This window comes from Anarrhichthys ocellatus, unplaced genomic scaffold (genome assembly GCF_004355925.1).
Source record: "Anarrhichthys ocellatus isolate YVR2014 unplaced genomic scaffold, GSC_Weel_1.0 scaffold1, whole genome shotgun sequence".
In the NCBI taxonomy this organism is placed as follows: Eukaryota; Metazoa; Chordata; class Actinopteri; order Perciformes; family Anarhichadidae; genus Anarrhichthys; species Anarrhichthys ocellatus.
The window spans coordinates 516146-538045 of record NW_022280031.1 but is presented as its reverse complement, the minus strand read 5'-3'; the positions used below and the strand labels follow the sequence as shown (position 1 = coordinate 538045).

General features: G+C 43.1%; 1 protein-coding gene and 1 pseudogene across 2 annotated transcripts in view; both read left to right on the top strand.

Annotated features, from left to right (window-relative positions):
* asic1b (acid-sensing (proton-gated) ion channel 1b) overlaps nt 1-21900 on the top strand; it is a 149283-nt gene that overhangs the window by 86761 nt on the left and 40622 nt on the right. The gene's annotated exons all lie outside the window — the stretch shown is intronic.
* LOC116382241 (acid-sensing ion channel 1B pseudogene) lies at nt 9467-17834 on the top strand (annotated as a pseudogene).

Sequence of the window (21900 nt, the reverse complement as noted above, 5' to 3'; positions counted from 1 at the left end):
TGCTCGCAGTGACATACATACCATGAGTTGGTATCTCTGTTCAGTCGGTGTTGGAGGCCTCGCAGCGTCAGTATGAGGCTACCTGTTTCATTTCTCTCCCACTGATCTGCTTGTGGTTAATGTCTCGGTTACTGCTGGTTTCTAATTTATCTTTTGTTCTGCGCCTATGCATGGTATCGGCAGATTATCTCAGCGGCTGTTCCTGCCCCTCCTGAGAACTTCAAATTGATTAGACGCATGTCAGATAGATTGCACGTATCTTACAGACGAAATAAACCACTAAATGAATATAGATAGAAAAAAAACTACAGCACACATTAAATATGGCCGACTAACCCAACCAAGTTCTTCATAAAAGAAATCTTCAATCATGATGTCAGCTATTGTCCTTTCTCAATCTTTTTTTATCTCAGCATTACCTCATATATTCAATTAGTTAATTAATCAAGTAAACCAAGATAACTCTATAATTAAAACCCTCATTTGTTTTTGCATTTCTATTTTCTATTTTCGACCAGCCTTTCAGCTATGACACGAACACTGACCGGACACCAGAGACGTTGCTGTGCGTTGTAAGAGCAGTGCTCCGCATGTATCCTCGGGTGCTGGTTTTCTCATGTGGATCAAGACAAAGTCATACTGGTCATTAACTCCATCGATCTCTTTTTTTTTTTGAAAAGCTATAGAATCATGATTGATTTGCTGCTGGTCAGCTGATTGGCTCCATTGGCATCTGTGGGGGGTGGAACTGTCCAGCTGCCTTGTCCCTGTATTTGATGATGACATTCAAGGTTAGTCGCGGGACCTTTTAACTACTATTGAATCTGCATGGGCGCGTCCTGCAGGGACACTATTATTAGGCCGGTAAAAAGACGAGCATAGGGCTGTCTAAGGGGAAAAGCCAGGCTTTGATATCCCATGCATCAAGCACGGGTTATCAAAAGAAGTCCTCTGCTGAGACGTGTCAGTAATTGTAAGTGAGTGGTGATATAACACCAGTAGACGCCCTGCAGTGCAGTGTTGTTCGAGTCTGCGGGTTTCCCCCTCATTTCCTCACTTCTTCTGCTCCTCCATCCCTCCCTTCAACCTCCCCCCTCATAGCGGTGCCCGATTCATTTTCCCAGCACCAGCCTCAGTTCCCCGTGATTTATATGTTTATGGTCATTACTGACGTCGAGTAATACATTCCCCCCGTCCCCCCGTCCCCCCTTCTCTTCTCCGTCTTCCCCCATCCTTCTTTTGGCAGAGCCACGGGGGCCTGCGAGGAATATCAATTACTTAGTCCCTGTTTAATCACAGTCTTTCACTTCCTCTCACGCACGCAGGCAAAAGGAAGCTTTTGCTTTTGGGGTGTCTGTTGTTTGTTTCATCCCTGTCATAATCGCTATTAACAAGCAGGCACCAAAGGCTCTCGTACACCTTTTCATCTAAGAATAGTGGTGCGATTTGCTCTCATTAGCGATGAATTGCCTTTTACAACTGTTAAGTATTTCTAACTGTTGTAGAACATGGCTTCCAATATGTACTGACACGATCGCAGTGCAAGCTAACGGCATGATGTTGTCTTCATAACCACGGCTCCAGTCTTTCATGCTTAGTTCTGAATTGCTGCTTATGTTCGCATCTTTTTTTGGGGTGGGGGGGGGTTGTATCTATTTCAGGATGTGACCCATATCTGATACCGTATAAACTGACAGCGAAGTAGAAAAAGAGAAGAAAGAAGCAGAGAGCTGCTGTAACAAGAACATCACAATCTGTTTTCCTACACTTTGTGCTTCTCCCACTTGCTTCAAACACATTTCAGTTACAGTGCATGTTCACTCTAGTTTTGATTTGAGGCGTCTCAACTAAAGTCAAGTGTGCTGTTCTTCCGGCTCTTTCCACATTTCTGCGTCTTGTTGTTTTCGCTGCTAAAGCTGACTCAGCCCAGCTGCCAAAATGGTGAAAGATGCAGAAGTTACATACTGTCATGCCACCTGGATAAAGAAAGAAAGAAAGAAAAGGAATGCAGTCCGCCCCGTCTTCAGCTGGAGCGGCGCGAGGTTAAGTGCCTGGCTCAAGAGCTGGGTCAAGTACAGTACTTTGGTTGGTTTTTATGCGTTAGCTTCCATGATGTCGTATTTAGTTTCGCTGCACATATTCTCCCAGCTGGTGAAGGGATTCAGTCATGAGCAGGAGGCTAATGTGACCGACCCCCCAGTTCAAACAGTGGCAGTTGGTGTTCGGCGGGGGAGACGAGCAGTATCAACAAATGGACAGACGCGCAGTTTCAGCATACTGACTTGCGATGATTTGATTCAAAGAGAAGAGGTCTGGGTAAGGGGGGGGGGTCCGGTGAGAGCAATGTCAACCTCCTCATTACTGGCTCCTTGCCAACTAACATCAAAGAAGCTTCCCAGAGTCATTCACTTGAAAGTTCCTGGTTATCACCAGTTTTACGCCGCCTGATGGAAAACATGCTTGGGTTCTCATTTGGGCGAAAGAATAGTTTTATAAATGCAGATTTTGGTAGGGTAAATACAAATCTACGTAAGCCCTGTATCAGTGAAATCAGTGAAATAAAGTGTAGGCATATGGCCAAATTTTCAGTTCTCTGATACATTATTCAGCTGGGGGGGGGGGGGGACATACTGTATAAGAGGCTTACTCTAGAGGAGGAGGAAAAACTAGTAAGGAAAATAACGAAGATGCGAGCAGCGCTGTCCTTATCAGGCAGATAACAGAAGATGCTTTTCTTCCCTAAGCTGTGTTTTCACTAAGGAATTTCTCTGCCTCTGATGCAAATATCATCTGGCTTGTAAATTGGGCATGGCGGTGTAATACCAAACTACTTGAAGCTGTCACTGCACCTCCTCAGGACACAGTTTAATGACTGCCTCTTGTTGACGCAGGCGCCATGTGGGTTTACTCCCTCCCATGTAAAACCCTACATATCGTTATGCTGTTGTTGTTTTTTCATCTGCGTTTCTGCCTCAAGTGGCTGCAAGTTAGCGACTCTACAAATGTGAAATGGAAAGCTGAATGTTTGGATTTGAATTAGAGCCACGTACTTGATGAAGAGAATGCAGCCCGAAATATCTTCATACAAATTAATACTGATAACTTTTCTTTCCCAGGAAAGAGTGATATAGAGAGGCAGAACTGTGTACTCTGCCAAAACGAAATAGAAGTGACCTCCCATCTCTCGGTGCCAGCTATCTTAGCAGGCGGAATTAACTTTCCCATCATTCTCACCTCTCTTGATGTGAACGCCGTACATGCCGCGGCACAAACCCGCACCCTCATGTTTATTAATTTCCTTCAGCGAGGGATGCACTAAATCATTGACCCTCTTTTTAGTGCCTCGTGCTCCTGCCGAGCATGGGAACGAGGAGGGCGTATTGATTTTGCCCCCTTCTCATCAGCAGCCAGGCCCTTATTTGGGATGGGGAAATGGTAAATCTCATATAGTGAGCCCCTGTCGAGGCCTGTCCACATCCTAATCTTTGCTAGTTGATGGCTCTCTAATCTTTTTTAACATCTACAACTCATTAGAGGCTAAGGAGGTAAATGTGAAGTGTTAAACATCGCATTAATTCTCAGGACATTCTCTAAGAACTTCATAAAAAGAACGTTTTCTTTCTTTGTTTTTGTAATCACTGTTTGGATGTGACACGGCAGCCAAAAACAAGTTTGTGATTATGGCTTCATTTTGTTTTTGTAGAGTGACAGCAGGTGCACGCAACGACAACGTGACTCATTTTCCTGCTGTGTGAACACCAACAGAGCACTTGAATTTCTCTTTTCATTAAGATATAGAAGTCAAAGCAGCGCTCTTTCCTATTGTCTTTTTTCCTTTTGTTCATCATTTCTGTTTTTAAGTTCGCACTTCAGACTTTGAATGTAGAGTAATCCCTCTGCTGTGTTTTAGCAACCGCAGTTCTTTTTTTTTTAACGATGTTTTTCGGTGTCCGAGCTCGGTCCCCTCGTTGCATATAAAGGGAACAAACAGTCACATGGGGACAGACTCATTATGAACCTATTGGACACAGCGCTTTTGCTGACTGAAGTGTGACTTAAAACTTCCACCCACCTGCTCCACTGAGGGATGGAAATTGATGCCTTGCCTTGGGTGGGAACTTTACACCTGGCAGCATGTTTTAATCTTTGGAAATGCTGTAATGCAAGTGTGTAAAATGTAGCAGACGGAGAAGTGACACGAATAGATGCATGGATGGATAGCTAGAGCAGTTATTTTGTCTACTTTATTGAATATTTAATGTGTATATCTTCTTAAGAACACATTTATCAAACGTATGTCTTTGAAAGGGCTGCTTTACCTATTGAAGATAATATAAGGTGATAAAGAAATGTCAGGACAAATTGTCAGGGACGCTCATGTACGCACAAATCTGCTCTTCTCACGATGTATAGAATCGGACTTTTTATTTAATTGGGCCCCGATGGTTTGTCATTTGTCACAAAGTGGGTCCCCAGAAAAAAAACAACTTTGGGAAACACTGAGCAAGAGGACTGAGAGCATGCATTATGCAATCTGTCATGACGGAGGTTGTTAAAGCAGTCTTCTCTGTAAAATTGGCAAGATCAACAACCGAGGCTGATGCTTCCCCAATTATCTAAACTATCCACGTCCCTGACAGATTTTTAGTTTTACTCGAAGATACAAGATAGTCCCATAAGCAAATTAACAAAATCTAGTCTCGTTTTAAAAAGTGATGAGCACGTCAGGCCCCCCTGTGAGGTCTTGGCTCTCTCAAATAAATCGAGGTACTCTCAATAATCTCGTTATAAACTCCCCATTGAAGCACTTGTCATATTATCTGACATGACCCCCCCCTTTTTGTTCCCTCTAGTCTCTTTTTTTTTTTTTTTACACCACACCTTCTTCACTCATCCCTTCCACCTCTCTCTCTACCTTTACCGCCCTCTCTTTCCCCTTCTCCCCTGGGGGGGTCGTTGGAGGGAGCGCCGCTGAATGCTGAAGCGGGAGCCGAGATTCACCGGGTGCTGTCAGACCTTCATGTGTGTTTGTCTGTGACGCCTCGGCTGACTGTCCGTCACCTGTCGAGGAGTGGCGGTGGGACGCAAAAGTTTGTTTGCCACCTGAAAGCGTCCCGCACATTATGTGGCAGTGAGGGAGTCGTTGTCAACATGGCTGTATGTGTTTGAGCATCTGTGTGAGTGACTGTAGGATTGGCACTGACAAAATACACATAATGGGCATAAACTGGTGAAACTTGTAGCCTTTATGCTCCAAGCCGCTATAGAGCAGCATACCCAATCATGTTAAGGGCTCTAACACTGTCGTCCGTTAAAATGAGTGTGAAAACATTCCTAGCTGCGCCTTCAGCTGTCTGGTTTGCCAGTCTTAATCTTTATTTTGTTTTATTTCATTCTTCTTTTATTGGTTTTTACTATTTTTTCTGCTTTTATCAGTCAACTGTTGATCTTACTTATTATTTGATTTCATTGTATTCTAACCGGTTTTAATGGTTTTAATTCACATGTCTTGTTAATTCTTACTAATAAGTAGCTGATCTTAATTATTTTAATTTATATTCCTACATCTTAATGGTCTTCACTCACATATTATATAATTTATGTCTAAGGTTTTAAATTGACACTTTCCACATAGTGTTTGTGGCTGCAATGTCAGCGGTATAGCTCACGCGTTGTGCAAGCAAATTGTGCCTCCACCTGGAATGAAATGTGCTTTGAAAATAAAGTTTTGCTTTCCAGCACATTGATTTTCCAGTACACAGAAAGAACAGCTTGTGCTGTGCTGTGATTGTAATCTTAGAATTGGCCTTGAAAGATTTGGACTGATTCAAAACAGTAGCCATTTTTGTTGGCTACTGTGAGTGTTATAAATTTGGTAAATAAACAGCATTGATGTGTTTCATCACAGTACATATTATTTAGTTTATAGCTTAAAATCACGTTTAGGTGTGCAGTTATTCTTGAATCTTTTTTTTTTTTTCAAACATGCTAAACGCAGTATGACTAAAAATTTTCGGAACTTCATAAAAGACCTGCACCACCTGCAAGGCTGCCATCATTGTGCATATTCAAAAAATACAGAAGATCTACTCAACTATGGACTGTCGCCACTCGATGCTTCAACTAAATAGAGCACAGACATTCGGTTTCACTATGAAATAGCCAGATCAAGGTAGCCCCATGATGTCACCACCGTCCCGTAAACTGTGGCAGATGCTCATATAGTGTTACTCTTTACAGGACTTAAAAACATTCAAATGTATATAATGAATTAGATGTATTGCAAATCTGTAACAAAGTTCATTTCCCTTACTAATTCATTAGTAAAACATTCTTTGTGTGAAGCTTTGCAGAATTTTTATTTTAGAGAAAAAAGTTGCCACGCCTGCTAACTCCCTGCTTCTTTTTGAGAGCTTCAGTCAGTTCCACATCCTTTGAATCTTAAGAAAACCAGAGTGCTCCTGCTGTGCGACTAGAAAGGAAGTTGAGTCACAATCCACGCTGAGGTTTGAGCAACTTATTTTAGAGCAGTGCAAAATGAATAGTATTTGTTCTGCAACCAAAGTGAAAAAGATCCCCCATTGTAAAGGGCATTATCAGTGGTTCTAACTACCATACGAATGCTTCAGAAGGACAATCTGCACCCACCACGTTGTTTAAGTGAAACGTAACGTTGTTAACAACTTTATTTTTAGGCAACAAAACTACGTTGCAAGATTTAGGAAAAGATTGTGGTTTGAGTTAAAGTAAGTATGAGTATTTAAGTTATGTAACAAGGTAAAATATGTCAACCTTCACTATTTGATTGCACAAAATCCCCTTCCGACCCAAATCTGTGAGGCTGATAACGCTGATAACATTCACTCAGCTGATAACACTCAAAGCGAGTGAAATGATTCACTGAGATCAGAATTTCTTGCTGAATATATAACTTTGAAAAAATAAGACAGGAAAATGTACCTGGGAAAAGGGTGCAATACAGGGAAAGTCATGATTCTCACGTCATTCCTGTTTGTTATTTGCATGGGTTTCAGACAGAAATAATGACAAGACACAGACAAAAACACATTATGTCTGAGCCCGAGTAAACACTCAGCATGTCCATGTATTATAATAGGTACGCCAGACAACTGTTAAAACCTGCAAAAAATAAGCCTCATTGTCTATTTAAAGGGTTTAGTGACTGCGTGCGTACCGAGGGAGCTCGCGCAGCGTTTATTGGTATGTATGAAACGATGCAGATGGAGGCCCTGAATACAGACGTAGCAATCACTGATATTAGTGTTGAGATCCCCGAGCTGTGTGACTCCGGGCCTGCCCTTATGAATTGGCTTTATGAAAATGCCACCGTGTGACATATTTAAACCTTTCAGCTTGATAACTGTGTCCCTGTCGGCTCTTGCAGCAGCCTGCTCCCCCCACTGGTGCTCATCTTGGTAATAGAGAGAGAGGGGGGGCAGGCAGAGAGCGGAGAGAAATTGCAAGAGATAAAGTCGGAGTGAGTCAAACAGAGATGGAACAGGCACAGGCTGATTTGAAATGGGTGAGATGGAGACGGTGGAGACCTCACCGTGGAGGTAATGGGTTGCACCGAGTGATGATCACACTCGGAGGGGGAGCCGGCGCTGCCGTGTAATGCAGCAGGATGTAGAGCCAATCAAAGAGCGCCTATCGTGACCCTCTGATCCCAGCTTTGTTCACATTTGACATGTCAATCAGAGCCGTTTGAGAGGAGGAGGCTCTGAAGGTCCTGACTCTGATCCGAACAGGATTTTATTTTATTTGCACTAAAAGCACTTGGGGCCATTAGATTCCCATCACTACGTAGTGTACATTTCAGGCATGTCATAAATATCAGCTCAGTTTGAGATGCAGCGCGCTCATGCTCCCCCTGTAGCTCGCTCTCGTATGTATGTTTGTCTTTGACTTCAGTCTGCATCACAATGAAAATCCTTCTCAAGACCCGACTTCACTGCCCACTGAGCAGCGCCCGCTGTTTTTTCCGCAGTTGGCCCCGTTGCTGCATTGTCTGAGCCCAGGCCCGGGCACTGCAGTGGGTGAAGGTGGGCAGAAACGTGTGGAAAAGAAGGTAGCACTCAGCTGTGGAAGAGATCTTTCTTTGAAGGCTTTGCCAAAATACAAAAACGTCACTGGTTCCTCTCAAATGAGATGGTTTTCCACTTTTCTTTGTCTGAACAGATGTTTGAACAAAACCAGCAATTTAACCTTGGGCTCGAGGAAAACTTTTCAACTATTTTTTGACCGGCAAGTCATCATTTAGTGATGCTAAACCTCCTTTCAAACACTTGATGTTATGTGAGGCCGAGATTGGTCTTCATCCACACAAGCCGTCATTCTGAATGCATAACCAATTCACACAGCACTGAAAAGCATCACCTCACCATTATACCTCTGATGAAAGCTTACCAGCCGACACACATAACTGTGAGCCCAACCTAATCGACCACTTTAAATCTTTCATTTTATCATAGCTAATAGACAAGGCCGCGTTTAAAGGAGCTGGTCTGGTGCCACCGCGTACACCTCATATATCTTTTGAGCGCATGGGCAGCTATACTTAAAACCTCTCAGTTAGTGCTCTTAGTGTGTTTACTTTGACTTTTATTTTGCCTGTCCTAGCTGTATCAGATCAGTGATATCTAGGGAAGATATTACAAGCAAACCTGGGATATTTGTATGTTAGTGGTACAGTGTAGCCCAGATAAATGATTAATATGGTAAAAGTGGAATGGGAAAAAGTGTAGAAATGTTTTTCTTTTGTAGAAAATGACACCAAAACATGATACAAAGTTCAACTAGGTTTCTTCCTCCTTTGTCTCAAGATTTGTCCGTTATAGGTATATTGTAGGCAAAGTTTGTCCGCCAACATAAAGAGCTGGCCTCCTGAGACTATTGTCAAAACCCCTTTTCCATTATATTCCATCCTTGACATAAATGGTATATAATAAGTATGTTTTCTTCAGTGTATAATCACCTGAAAATAAGAATTGTTGAGTTTTTCGTTACCTTAGAATGAGCTGTTTGTATCTACATCCGTAGACTGTACATAACAAGTGGACGTAGTTGTCGTGATGTAACCTCTTGGTTTGTGGACTGCAGTTTTGAATCCTCAAGTTTGGTATTTTGGCCGTCGCCATCTTGTTTTTTCGCAACCAGTGAACGGCAGTGACCATATTAGGACTGCGGGCGAGTGACGTATAGACACCGCATACGGCTCTGGTAGCGGTAGCAACCTGTCAATCACAAGGTATAGCCACGCCCCTGCTTTATGGTCTGTTTGACTCTAAATGAGACCATCATTTACTAAATGAGCATCATGCTGTTTTGACTTGAAACTAGAGATTGAGACCATGAACCCATGTTTGCTTAGGTAATAACTCAAGTGAGAAGTAGGCTTATTTTCTCACAGACTTCCAGAGGAGTCGCCTGAAGGCCAGTAGAGAGAATGCCAGTTTAAGACACTTCCACATTAGCTTCACTTTTCAGAACCAGAGGTTCCCCGTCTCTGCTCTGTGTCTCATCACCTGGTTTTCTTATTGTAGGACAAATCATGAAGTTGTGCATCACCTCCGCACTGCTTTAAATGAGAAATGTGTTGTTTGGCAACAACAACTCACTTAAAAAAATAGGTCATATTCGCTCCATATTATGTCCTCACAGCAGGGAAGCTTCTGCGCATAACACTATGTGTATCAGATAACAGTGGCCCCTGTTGAAAGGTGAGGACACAATATTGTGTTTTGGAGAACAGCATGGTTGCCTTTGGCCTCTGCCTCACTCTACCACAGCATCTTCTGGGAACGGGCCGAGCTCGGCGCTTGTTTACTTGCTTTTTGTTTTTCCTGTGCAGGCCGAAGCCATTGAATACCACAATAACCTAAGAATATGAAAGCTAGACTGTTGTTTGAACCCTGCCTCTAAGAAAGTAATATCATCCGCTCAGTGTCCCGGCTCTTCCTTGTGATATCTTTATTTTGTCACCGTGACTCTCGTCGCTCTCACTTCAAATCCTGAGTCAAATCAGATTTATGAGGCACGCATAAATTATGTTAACGCAAGTCAGCGTCCATTCATTGTGTGTGTGTGTGTGTGTGTGTGAAAGCAACACAGACAGTCATATGTCCATGTTTGTTTTTTTCTTTTTGAGTGTGTCTGTTTGTCCTTGTGTGTGTGTGTGTGTGTGTGTGTGTGTGTGTGTGTGTGTGTGTGTGTGTGTGAAAGTGTACCTAAATGTGTGTGTTTGTGTCCGTGTGTGTGTGTGCGTGACTATATGTGTGTCCTGAGTAATGGGCTTTGTGCATCCTCTCTCGCTGACGGCCAGGATGTATCCATGGCAACGGCAGGTCGATCCTAGCTGTGAGCGAAGCTGGTAAGAGAGACTTGAAAGGGAGCGTTAAACCTCTCCTCTCATCTGCCCTGCGCTCCTCTCACTCTGACCATGGCGAAATGCGTGGCCTTGTTGAAATCCCAGCCCGAGGTGTGTGTGTGTGTGTGTGTGTGTGTGTGTGTGTGTGTGTGTGTGTGTGCTGCAGCCGTGACTGCGGATGCTCGCGTCACAACACTGCCACCTTTTGACCTGATTTGAAAATGTACCCTCGAAACATTGCCATATTGTTTTATTTGTTCCTGTTTTCCCTGTGAGGTCAGGGTTCGTCCGTGGAGAGAAACCAGATCTTCCTCAGGATGATGTTTTTCCCGTATAGAGAGATGAAGGGAAGGGAGGGGAGACGGATGTGGGAACAACACACAACAAAGGCTCCCAGCTGGATTTATATCTGGGAGTAGTTAATGGTCAAAGATTTAAGCCTCTCCAGGCCTTTCCCTATTTGGATGATTTCATGTACTTTAAGTGCTGCTTAATTCAGTCAGGCTCATTTTAAGGGAGTGAAGTCACATTTAGGGTACAAAAATGTGTTTGGCTTTTCACAACAATTTGCAAAGCTAACATGTGTGGGTCTACAACATCAACAATGGTGTCATTGTCTGTAATTTCTCCCCCTTTTCTACAGTTTAAAAGCTCCTTTATCAAGTGTAATTCTGGTGGCAAGTCCTTCGTTAAAGTCAAAACATCTTTTTACGAAAGAAACAATTTGAATCCATTTGACATATTTTTATAATAATAGCTAGTGTAACATACATAAGACAGATATAAAGCACTTTTGTCATCACAGTTGGCATCTTCACTCTCAATGGGGTTGCCTTTAAAGTCCTCTGATGCTTCGTCATGGCAGTTTAAGCCCTGAGGAAAGACTGCAGGATTAGATGTGCTGCTTCTGCCCCCTAGTGGGGATATCAGTGTGCATAATGAGGCACAGTGAACATGGCGTTGAAAGCATTGAGTAATGACAGGGGAGGATGAGAAGACGAAAAGAAAAGATAAATTGGGAAAAATGGAGCAAGACAATCGTGTTTGGATTTATCTCTCTGGAGACTAACACAGTTGCCAAAACAAACACAGATTTATTGCAACCCTGTGAGCATCGATAAATCTACGGTGACAACGTAATTAAGATATTTTGGCACAAAGTGCGTGAACCTAATCATCTGACTTTGTTCAGAGGGTCACTGCACTGCTCTACTGCCGTTTCCTCCACAGCGGTTTCACAACTTGCCACCTTGTGCCAAATCCAAGTTGTTAGCGCATGTGAATATTCAGTAGTGCCCATCAGAAGGCTGAGGGACTGCGGCTGAGGGAGCTCTGTGACCTTCTTGTTAGGGCAGGCTCGATGTCGGAGGCTATCTAGTGATCACTAATACATATTCAAGGACCAGAGGCTATCAGGCGCAGACTCAAACATCCCGGAACAAAGCCAAGCCACAAATCTTTGTTTGCTCTCTCATCATCAGCATTTTTCTCCTGTGATGGACAATCTTCACAGTTGCAGTTAAGTACATATTGACCAAGTCTGCTACCTTTCTCACCCTCTCACTTGATATTAGACCCCCCCACCTCCGCCCACGCTGAAAACACGCTGGCGGGTCGTTCTGGTTTAAAAGCCTAAAACAACGGATCGGTTTGGGTAATGTGTTTTCCATCGGTTTTACAGGTTTAATGTAGCTACTCCTCAGAGGTGTCCTTTGGTATCATTAGCTGTTGTTTTTTTATTGTAAAGAGTGCCGTCATCTCCCTAAATGTGTCTAACGTTTCATCTTCGACCACCATCATGTTTCTGAAAATAATCTCAGTCTAATGGAGGTGGATCAATACAGAGGGATCGGTCTCTTACATTTCCTTTTCATATAACAACCAACACCACCTCTGGGAATCTGCATTTAACTCCATATATTCAACAATGAAAGGATCCAGTTCAGATCCCCACACACACTACTTGTACATATTTGCTTGCATTTAATCTGCTTTCCACAGAACTGCTCTCAGCCATGTGGATATCTGTCGGTAAAATGAACCGATTGATTGAAAATAACAATGAGCAAATGGAAGTCTTAATTCGATTCCTTGACTGTTCTCCTTGGCGGTTGCTGTGTAATAGCTTATTTTTTGATTAGGCATCGCACATGAACTTATTACTTCCTCTCCCTGAATCTTCTAAAGCAACACGTCTTATTTGTTGCTGTTTCTTTTGCTTTAACGTCCATCGTAAGAGCAGATCTTCTAATGAAACCATTGCATGTGAGGTTGTGTTGTATATTTCCAGTGTGTGCATCTTCTCCAATTGCTCATCTGTAGTCATTCCAATAACACCTAAGTGTTATTTGCATTTGATTACACAACTGTGCTGAGATCATTTTTTTGGGGGGGGAGGAGTGAGGTCAGGCACAGGAACAATAAAATCAGCAGAAATAACAGCCCATTTTGTGCTTTCGCTACCGTACATAGTCTCTTTCTCTCTCCCACTGCGTCAAGCCTCCTTTTCTTTTCTTTTTTTTCCCTGTAACTGGTGAAACTCTGCCCCAGCACGGTGACCTGTGGCTGGGCCCTGTGGGAGTATTCTGTGTCCTATACTCCTATCCTACACTCACGGCCTCACCTTCTTTCCCCTCCTCCTCCTCCTCCTCCTCCTTTTCTTCTTCTTCTTCTTCTTCTTCTTCTCCTCCCTTTCAAAATTGCTCTAAGGGATGGATCTGCACCGAGACACAACGACAAACCCAGACAAGGCATCTCGGTTCAACTCAAAGTAGATGTGAATGGCAGTGACTGGTGTTGTCTGGCTCTTTTCAGCTTGTGCTTCAGATGATGTTTTGAGTTTCGGTGCAGTGTGTGGTTGATCGAGTCAGTATTTTGACCACCCTTTAAAGGACAGAATTAATACTCTGTAGATGTTTATTGTTGTCTAATTGCTTGATGCCAGGATCTTTTCAACTGATGGTTTTGTGTCAGTAGGCAGATTTGCCAGATTTCACTGCTTCACGGATTTTGGACTGATTATCTTATAAGCGTTAATAACTTATTGATCCTGCCACCATGCCGGTCCGGATCATGTGCACCATCTCCTTCTCTGCCGACGATGAACCCGGCAGAGGTTACGGGAACGCCGGTTTCGACGACCACTACAAGCGGGTGAAGAAGAGTTACGGTGACGGGGACTCGCAGGACTACCTGGACAGCCAGGTGGACGATTACAATGAGGAGGAGGACAACCTCGGCGAGGTGGACGACCTAGCCGCTTTCTTCGGCGGTTGCTCGCTCCACGGCGCCAACCACGTGTTTGTGGAGGGCAAGAAGTTCGGCTTCCGCCAGGGTTTGTGGGCGGTGGTCTTCACCTTGGCCCTGTCCGCTTTCTTGCTCCAGGTGGTTGATAGGATCATATACTACTACCAATATGATTACTTCACCATGCTGGATGAAAATGTGGCCAAGAACATGACCTTTCCGGCTGTCACCATGTGCAACTACAACTTTGTTCGGAAGTCTCAGATGAGCTACAGCGACCTGATTTTCATGGGCCCTCTGCTGGGCTTCGAGGAAGGCATGGCACCGGGGTTCCCGCTCGCCCCGGAGCCGGACCGCCAGCCGGGCTCTCGCTTCAGCCTGGACGAGTTCTACAGCCGCACTCGACACCGTATGGAGGACATGCTGCTGGAGTGTAACTTCAGAGGCAGTGACTGTGGCCCCGAGAACTTCAGAGAGGTAGGTCACACCGGGACCCCGCTGCAAAATACTTTCAAATGTTTGATCCGTCTGGGAACCAGCAGACTATAAATTGGAAATCATCAGTGCGAGTTGAGCTGGAGGTAATTTACAAGCATCTGGTAGACTTGATGGTTTTGATTGATTGGTGATATTGCATATGGGGATCCAAAATTGGAACGTCGCCTCAAGGAATATATAGCTGAGGCTGCTGGATCAAGAAGAATCTTCTTTTTGGGTTGATTGGGATTAAATGAGGACGTCCAATAAAATCAAATACTAAAAACTAAACTGTAACGCAAGGATAGGTGTCCTCACTGACGAGACTGGCTTCTGTAGAAAATCCCTAATATGGGAGAAACAGTTTATTTACAGCTGTGAGGTAATTCAGTGACTCACAATCCCAAGTCTCTGCTGTAAATGAAAATGCTTCTGTAAGTCAGCGGGTCTGCTTTAATGAAACTCTAATGTAAATAAATAGAAGAGCAGACATAATAAAATCAGTTCCCATTACTTAAAGTGGCAAACTTGGCATACAGCTGCTATTGAGTTAAACTGCTTTGCCGACAGGAAACTTCAGGGCAAGCCTCTCGTTAGACACACTTTCCCTGATTTTTGGGGTGTATTTGGTTTTGTAGCTGCTGCCCCATGTTCCCTTTGAGTGTGCATATCGGTCAGCACACAAGCGGAATACTGAATTACACTGAATTTACCAAGAAGTGTTGACCATATCCAGTAATTGGTCTATTGATTTCCCTTGACCTTCGCACAGGCATGTGCCGACTGCTAATGGATGTATTAAAGTTACATGAGCTGCAATTACATCATTGTGTAAAAGCCTGTACATGACACGCTATTCCCATTTAGACTAACTAGATGACAAGATGCCTTTGTTGAGCTACAGTTCTATTATTTTTAGCATGCAGTTTTAGTAGTCGTGAAAATTGTTATAGCATAAGTGAAAGTTGTAGTTACAAGTGATTGTAGCTTCGAGCACCTAAAGGAAAAGTCACATATTAATTAGATGATTGACAGAGAAAGTAAATCTCAACGTTTTTTGATAATTGTCAATAATTTTGTCATATTTAAACCAAAATGCCAAAGAATCACTCTTTGTGGGTTGAATGTCATTATTTTCTGGTTTTCTTTGTCTTCATAGTAAATCTGATATTTGTTGATTGTTGGTCGGACAAAGAAAGGAACCTGAATATCAAACTTGGGCTCTTGGAAATTGTGATGCGCATTTTGCGCTATTTTCTAAAAGTTTATAAAATATAGGATTAACCGATACATCGTGATGAAAATAATCAGTTGCAGCCCAAGTCATTGTTTTTAAGAGATATGTTTTATCAGTTAAAATAAGTGTCATGAGTCATGTACTTTTATAAGATGTTGTCATAAACTATAACTCATTTACAGTCTTACAACTGTCACGGGGAAGATTGAAGGCAGAGCAAAGCAGAGTGACATGGCAATAAAGAAAAAGGTCTGTCTTAAAATGTCACAGTGTCAACACAGAAAGCAGCTCTGATGTTATGGGGCTGTATAGCTTCTGGACTAGAAAGCTGTGTACATGGCTGCATCCCGTTTGGAGAAAGTGAAATGAAAGTCATGAATTTGGAAAAAACATGCAGGTGAAATTGAGTAAAAGTAAAGAAGAGCTGTGAACTCTTCAAGTGCAAGAGAAAATAATTAAAATGAGTATTTTTTTTATCTTAGTTCAGTGTGTTCCAGCAGGATGAAATTAATGATCCTGCAGTGAAATAGAATCATTGCTGCAGTGAAGAATATGATGTAGGAAAGAACATTTTGAAGATTGAAAATAGAGTCTCGATAATAGCAGTGGTATTTTTGGCTTCAAGGAAATTGAACACAATTTCTGACTATTTAGCATCACTGTGAGGCCATGCAGTGTGCCACGCAGGCTTCAGGATTTAATTGTATCCCCTAAAAGAGAGAAAAAATGTTGCTTTGACAGCAGACTAGAGCTCTTACTCTACATGTTTTTATTCAGATCTTACCCAAGCAGAAATTGAAAAATGCCCCGGTCGGGCAATCAGTATCACAGATGAAAGAAAATGGGGTATATGGCCAATGTCCTTGAGGTGAAATAGGGCCAGCCGTCATCCTCTGTTGATATGATTGTTAAAAGACAAGGAGCTGTGAGTGCAGTGCAGTCTGCCGTTTTATTACCATGAGAGGGAGTCAGTGACCAGGCTTCATTCAATGACAGACATGACTGCCATGCTGCTGTTCAAAAACTCCTTCCTGCTGTCATCACGTCTTACTGTCAATCAGATGGCGATGGAGTGCTCTTTAGATCACATAATCATGTTGCACACCTTGAGGAAGCTGTGGCAGATTCTTGCATACCGGTGTCCTTTTAAACCCGATTATCTTCAAGCAGTCCGTCGTGAATAATCACAGAAGAGTGTTGATGGAATGTGTTGCGCAAATTTGTTGTTCCCTGTTTTTTACACGTCATTCATGCATCGCTGGTGCAGCTTATTAGATATACGTTTAATATCCATTGGCACCTGATTATGTCTTTGAAGAAGATTTCAGCACTGTTCTTTTTATTATGTGAGTCTTTGTATATCACTATTGCTGAAATGGTGGGCCTGCTGGTGTAGGTGTCGCTGTTATTGCATTAAGGTTAAAGACCTGACCAACACAAGTGACAAGTAATTATTTCTTTGTCAGGTCTAATGGGACTAATTAAAGAACTTGTCTAACCTGATGTTGAACCTTCCTGCATTGCAGCCTCCCACTAATATAATCATTGATTTTTCCTTCAGCTCATGCAGCGAATATAAAATTATGCTTTCTCACTGTTTTGCTGCCCAGCTTCAGAGCTAATTTTACATGTGTTCTGTGTTGTTCTGAAAATGTTCAAGAACTGATTTTATTAAAGGAGTCATTTAAGGAAAACGTCCCCTTTGAGGCAATTCCCCGCTGCTTAGAAACTGCTATTTGTGATGTCTTTCTGGGCCCATTGTGTTATTTGGTAATATATAGTGCATTTTTAGTTTTATCTTTGCAGATAACAGGATTTATTTTGATAACGCAATAGCCCGCTGAGATATTTTCAGCGATGTTAACGTGGTATATATCATGTGTGGTGTTACATTTCAAAATCAAAGATGACGGGAATCTTTGAAGGCTTTAAAATCCATCTAGTTTGCAGTGGTTCTTTTCTGCAGTAGGCTGATGTAATGCAACCACACAGTATGTTTTATTTTGTGGTTGTCGATACATCTCAGTGTTCAGGAGAGTGTTAACCAGCTTAGCTTATTAGCTAAGCCCCTTTTTTGTTTAAAAGCAATACGAGTCAGCGTATTCCCTGGGAATTGTCAAAGGGCATTCTGGGAAGTCACAAACTGAAGACATGTGAGCTAAACTGGAAGAAAACTGTACAGCAAAAAAAAGCAGTTGACAGTTTTAAAGAGAAAACAAATGAGACAAGATTAGGCAAAAAGAGGGAGTAGCATTATCGCTAACTAGTTAGATATGCTCCTGGCATGTAGGAAAGTCTTAGTTACATCATAGACAGTATATATAGGAGATGGACTAGTCACCGACGTCACCCATTGGTTTATGGACTACAGTTGTGAAGCCTCGAGTTCGGAATTTTGGCTGTCACCAATCTTGGACAACTTCGTGGTAGTGACTCAATCACAGGGTAGCCCCGCCCTAAATCATACCCTGCTTTATGGTCTATTTTACTCTAAATGGACCATCATTTACTAAATGAACATCATGCTGTACTGAAGAAGACTTGAAACTACCGATTGAGACCATAAAGTCGTGTTTACAATGTTTGCTGAGGTAATAAATCAAGTGAGAAATCGGGTCATTTTCTAAGAAACTTCTTTACAATTAGACTTATTTATGCAAACAGAGGAGTCGCCCCTGGTGGCCATTAGAGAGAATGCAAGTTAAAGGCACTTCTATTCTACAGAGCAGACAAACTCACTTAACAGTACCCATTATTCATTTCTGTCATACTTTTCTTCTGAACAGCAAATCAATAAAGTGTATTTATTTCTCGTAATGTGGCAATTGGCAGCAGCACTGGTCCCAAAGCGGTCAACACTGGACTCCTGCTGGTGCATTGTTATTATATCTGCTAAAGAGCCACTAAAGGCCCCTCGGACTCCATTGATGGAGTATTGGAATGGGCGGGGAGAGGGAGGTGAGCCGATTGATTGCTTTCTGTCTCTCTCAGTCTCTGGGGCTTTCTGTCCATTCCATCTCTCTGTCTCTGTCTCGACCGTCTCTGTCTGCTGTTTGGGTCACGAGAAAGTCTGTCTGTCTGTCTGTCTGTGTTTGCGCGCACACTATGATGAGGTCTGGCTCCGGGCCGGGGTCAATAGTGAAGTGAAGGCCCTGCAGAGCGACGGTTCAGGTTTCAGCAAATTCTGTCCCATAGCAGAATCTGAGCCCCCCCTCGGAGCAGGGATCCAAATCCCGGCTTCCTGCCCCACAGACAGCCCCGTTGGCTACAGCTTGCCTTTCCGCTAACCTCAGCATTGTCAACAGAATCAGCCGGTGACTCCGGTTACGCCCTTCTCCTTTCACCTCAAGAGCATCAGTCTGAGTGTAACGTGGGCTCGGGCTCTAACAGAAAGACAGATAGGCAAGACCATTCTGCCAGGGGAACATTGTCAGAGAAAAAGAAAATCAAATGCCAGCGCTGGCCTCACCATCTGGCTCCGAGCTGTACATCCTCGTTCTGGTTCAGCACTTCTTTTAAGCAGCCATTGGGAAGAGATTGTATCAGGGAGAGTGTAATGTAATTATCTTTGAGCATATGCCGTGATAAATTAGATGTTAGTAAATTATCCCTCGGAAAAGAAAAAGGAGCGCATGTAGATCATAATGTGTGTTCCACCAACAAAGAGCACTGGAGACTGGATGTGGCACCGCCAATCTCTGAGTGCGCAGCAGTCACTCTGCACCTTGTGCAACTAGCCTAATTAAACTGTCACTTATTTAAATGGAAATTGATTTTTGTGTCTCCGTTTGTAATATGTAGTCATTTTGTGATGTATTTTATTTTTCTTTGATCTGTGTTTGATTTGTGCCGACTCATTAGCTGGTTCCAGGTTCGGATCCATCAGGCGACTCTAGCACAACAACGCGGACGCATCGTGGGATCACACGCGTCTGTGCTGCCTGATGTGCCACTTTAATTGTGTCTCTTCCGGCTTCCTGACCCTGTGTGAGCGAACCCAACCAACATAATGGATTTCAAATTTCAGGTGGAGAGAGACGAGTTTGAGTGAGCATGAGTGAGGCTCGGTTGTTAGGTGGTCAGGTTGAAAAAGGGTGCACTGCTGCAATGCCCCCCCCCCCCAGTGGTGACAGCACAGGGCCGATGGAGTGCTCTTTAGATCACATAATCATGTTGCACACCTTGAGGTGCAAGCAACATGCAACATATATATATATTTTGCATTCCCTTAAGTTAGATAGTATTATATCTAATGCATAAGAGAAATGCTTCTCTTCTCTTCGTCTCCATGTAAAACAACCCGATGATCTAATTAGTGGAATTGGTACCCCTGATACTCTTCTTTCTGCTTTGTTTTTCAAGGCTTTCCAGCAATTCATTTTGCTTGCCAGCATGTATAATTCCACTTTTGCTGGCATGAACTCATATCAAACAGTGATCACAAGGGGGCAGTGTTTTACAATTATTTAAGGACCTAAAGCGGCTTTCATGTAGTTCTTGGCATGGAGATGCTGCATGCTGTTATTTTTTTTCTTTCTGTTTACAAAAATCGCCTCTAAAGGAAGCCCTTTGATTCCCACTACAGTACAACATCAGACCCTCTGAGCTGCAACGGCCCCTCCTCAGTTAAAGCTTCACGTAGAAGCAGAGCTGCTGCTGCCAGTGGTCGCATATTATATTTTTTATTTTTTGAAAGAACTGTTTTCCTGGGGGATTAAACTCTATTTGTGTGTTGTGGGGATTACAAAAAAGAATATTACTAATCAAACACGAAGCTCAGCATTGTTCACTGTGGACGGCCTTGGCAGCAACGCATCCCTCGCTCATTCTGTCTCTTTTCTCTCCATCTCTCCCTCTATCTCTCTCTCCCTCTATCGCTCTCCATCTCTCTCTCTCTCTCTCTCTCCCTCTATCGCTCTCCATCTCTCTCTCTCTCTCTCTCTCCATCTCTCTCTCTCCATCTCTCCCTCTATCTCCCCTCTCCGTCTCTCTCTCTCTCCATCTCTCCCTATGTCTCTCTCTCCCTCTATCGCTCTCCATCTCTCTCTCTCTCTCTCTCTCGCTCTCTCTCTCTCTCTCTCTCTCTCTCTCTCTCTCTCTCTCTCTCTCCACCTTTTCTGTACACGGACGACTTCAGTCCGGAGAGACACTGAGATCTGTCAGCTCGCCCTGTCTCTCTCCATCCAAGTGATGGACCAGTGTTTTCAAATGCAGCCATTTTAATTAAATCTCTCATCAATCATGTGCGGAGGTTGGTGACAAGAGGTGCGGCAGCACTCACTCCCTGTTAAGATGAGTCCAATCCGATATAAAGCCAGGGTCATTTACATCATACGGATACATCCTTACCTCTCCTCAATATCGGCCAACCCTTCACAACACAAACGGCAATCAATTATTAAAGTGGCATAAATTAAAGAATGAAACTTTCACTTTACTCTGCGATGAAGATAAATGACCCCTAATGATGTGAAAATGAGGGATACTGCGGTCTTGTTGGAGTAATTACGTATGAATAAGACATATGGCAAGTGTCCTATACAGGGCCAATGGCCACTTACTAGCACCTAATTAGGCTGATGAGATGACCCTAATGGCTTCCTACAGGATGGTTCCCCTATACTTAATATCAGAGCTGAAATAAAACATTTGGCTCCAAACGACAGAATGGATTTCCAGTTTAAGAGCATATGGACTCTGGCTTAGTGCGCTCTTGCAAGCACAAATGTGCAGACAGACATATTTTAGCCATCCTCCCGGGGTACCGGAGGATGGCTAAAGGCTAGTACGTGTTAGCGGCTGAACTTGTGTTCGCTGCCTCTCCTCTCCGCAGTTTCACAGATGACTGCATCCGTCCTGGTCAGCAGGACTCCCTTGGCAAGTGAGTGTGCACTCTGCAGGACGCTTGCCTCTCCCTAGATATGTGTGCGTTTGGGTTCATGTGTGTGTGTGTCTTTATGTGTGTTTGCAAGAGAATAAGACCTGAGAAGATAGAGATAGAGTATCAGTCTTTTTTTCCTAATAGAGTGTGCATTAACATCTCTATGAATTCTTATTCTAACACGCCTTTCAGTAGTTGACTCTTGCTCTGTAACGGTGCAACTTCCCTTTAATGAAAATTTGTTGAGTGATTACGTGGATCCATGCCAAAGTTAAAGCTGCACAAATCGATTTTAAGCCACCAGTTCTTCAGAGAAGAACTCCGAAACACACTTACAGACAAACAACGGCGACTTAGTTCCACCTTGACAATGAGTGATAACTCCCTATGCATCCAGCATGGAGCGGCATTTCAACCCTAGTGGGGTCATATCAGTAAATCAAAACAATGATGTCAGTGAAGCTGCATAGTTGGATAATAATTTCAGCACTATGAGCAACATCTTTGATATTACATGTTGTCATTTGATTTTATGATGATATACAGATTTTGATTATAGGATTGCTCAGAGTTTCTTTCTTAACGTTCTTTCTTTCTCACATTTTGAGATCTCCTGTAAGACACGGGGGACAAAATACACAGTCCTTGATCCGGATGAAAGTGCTTTCTGAC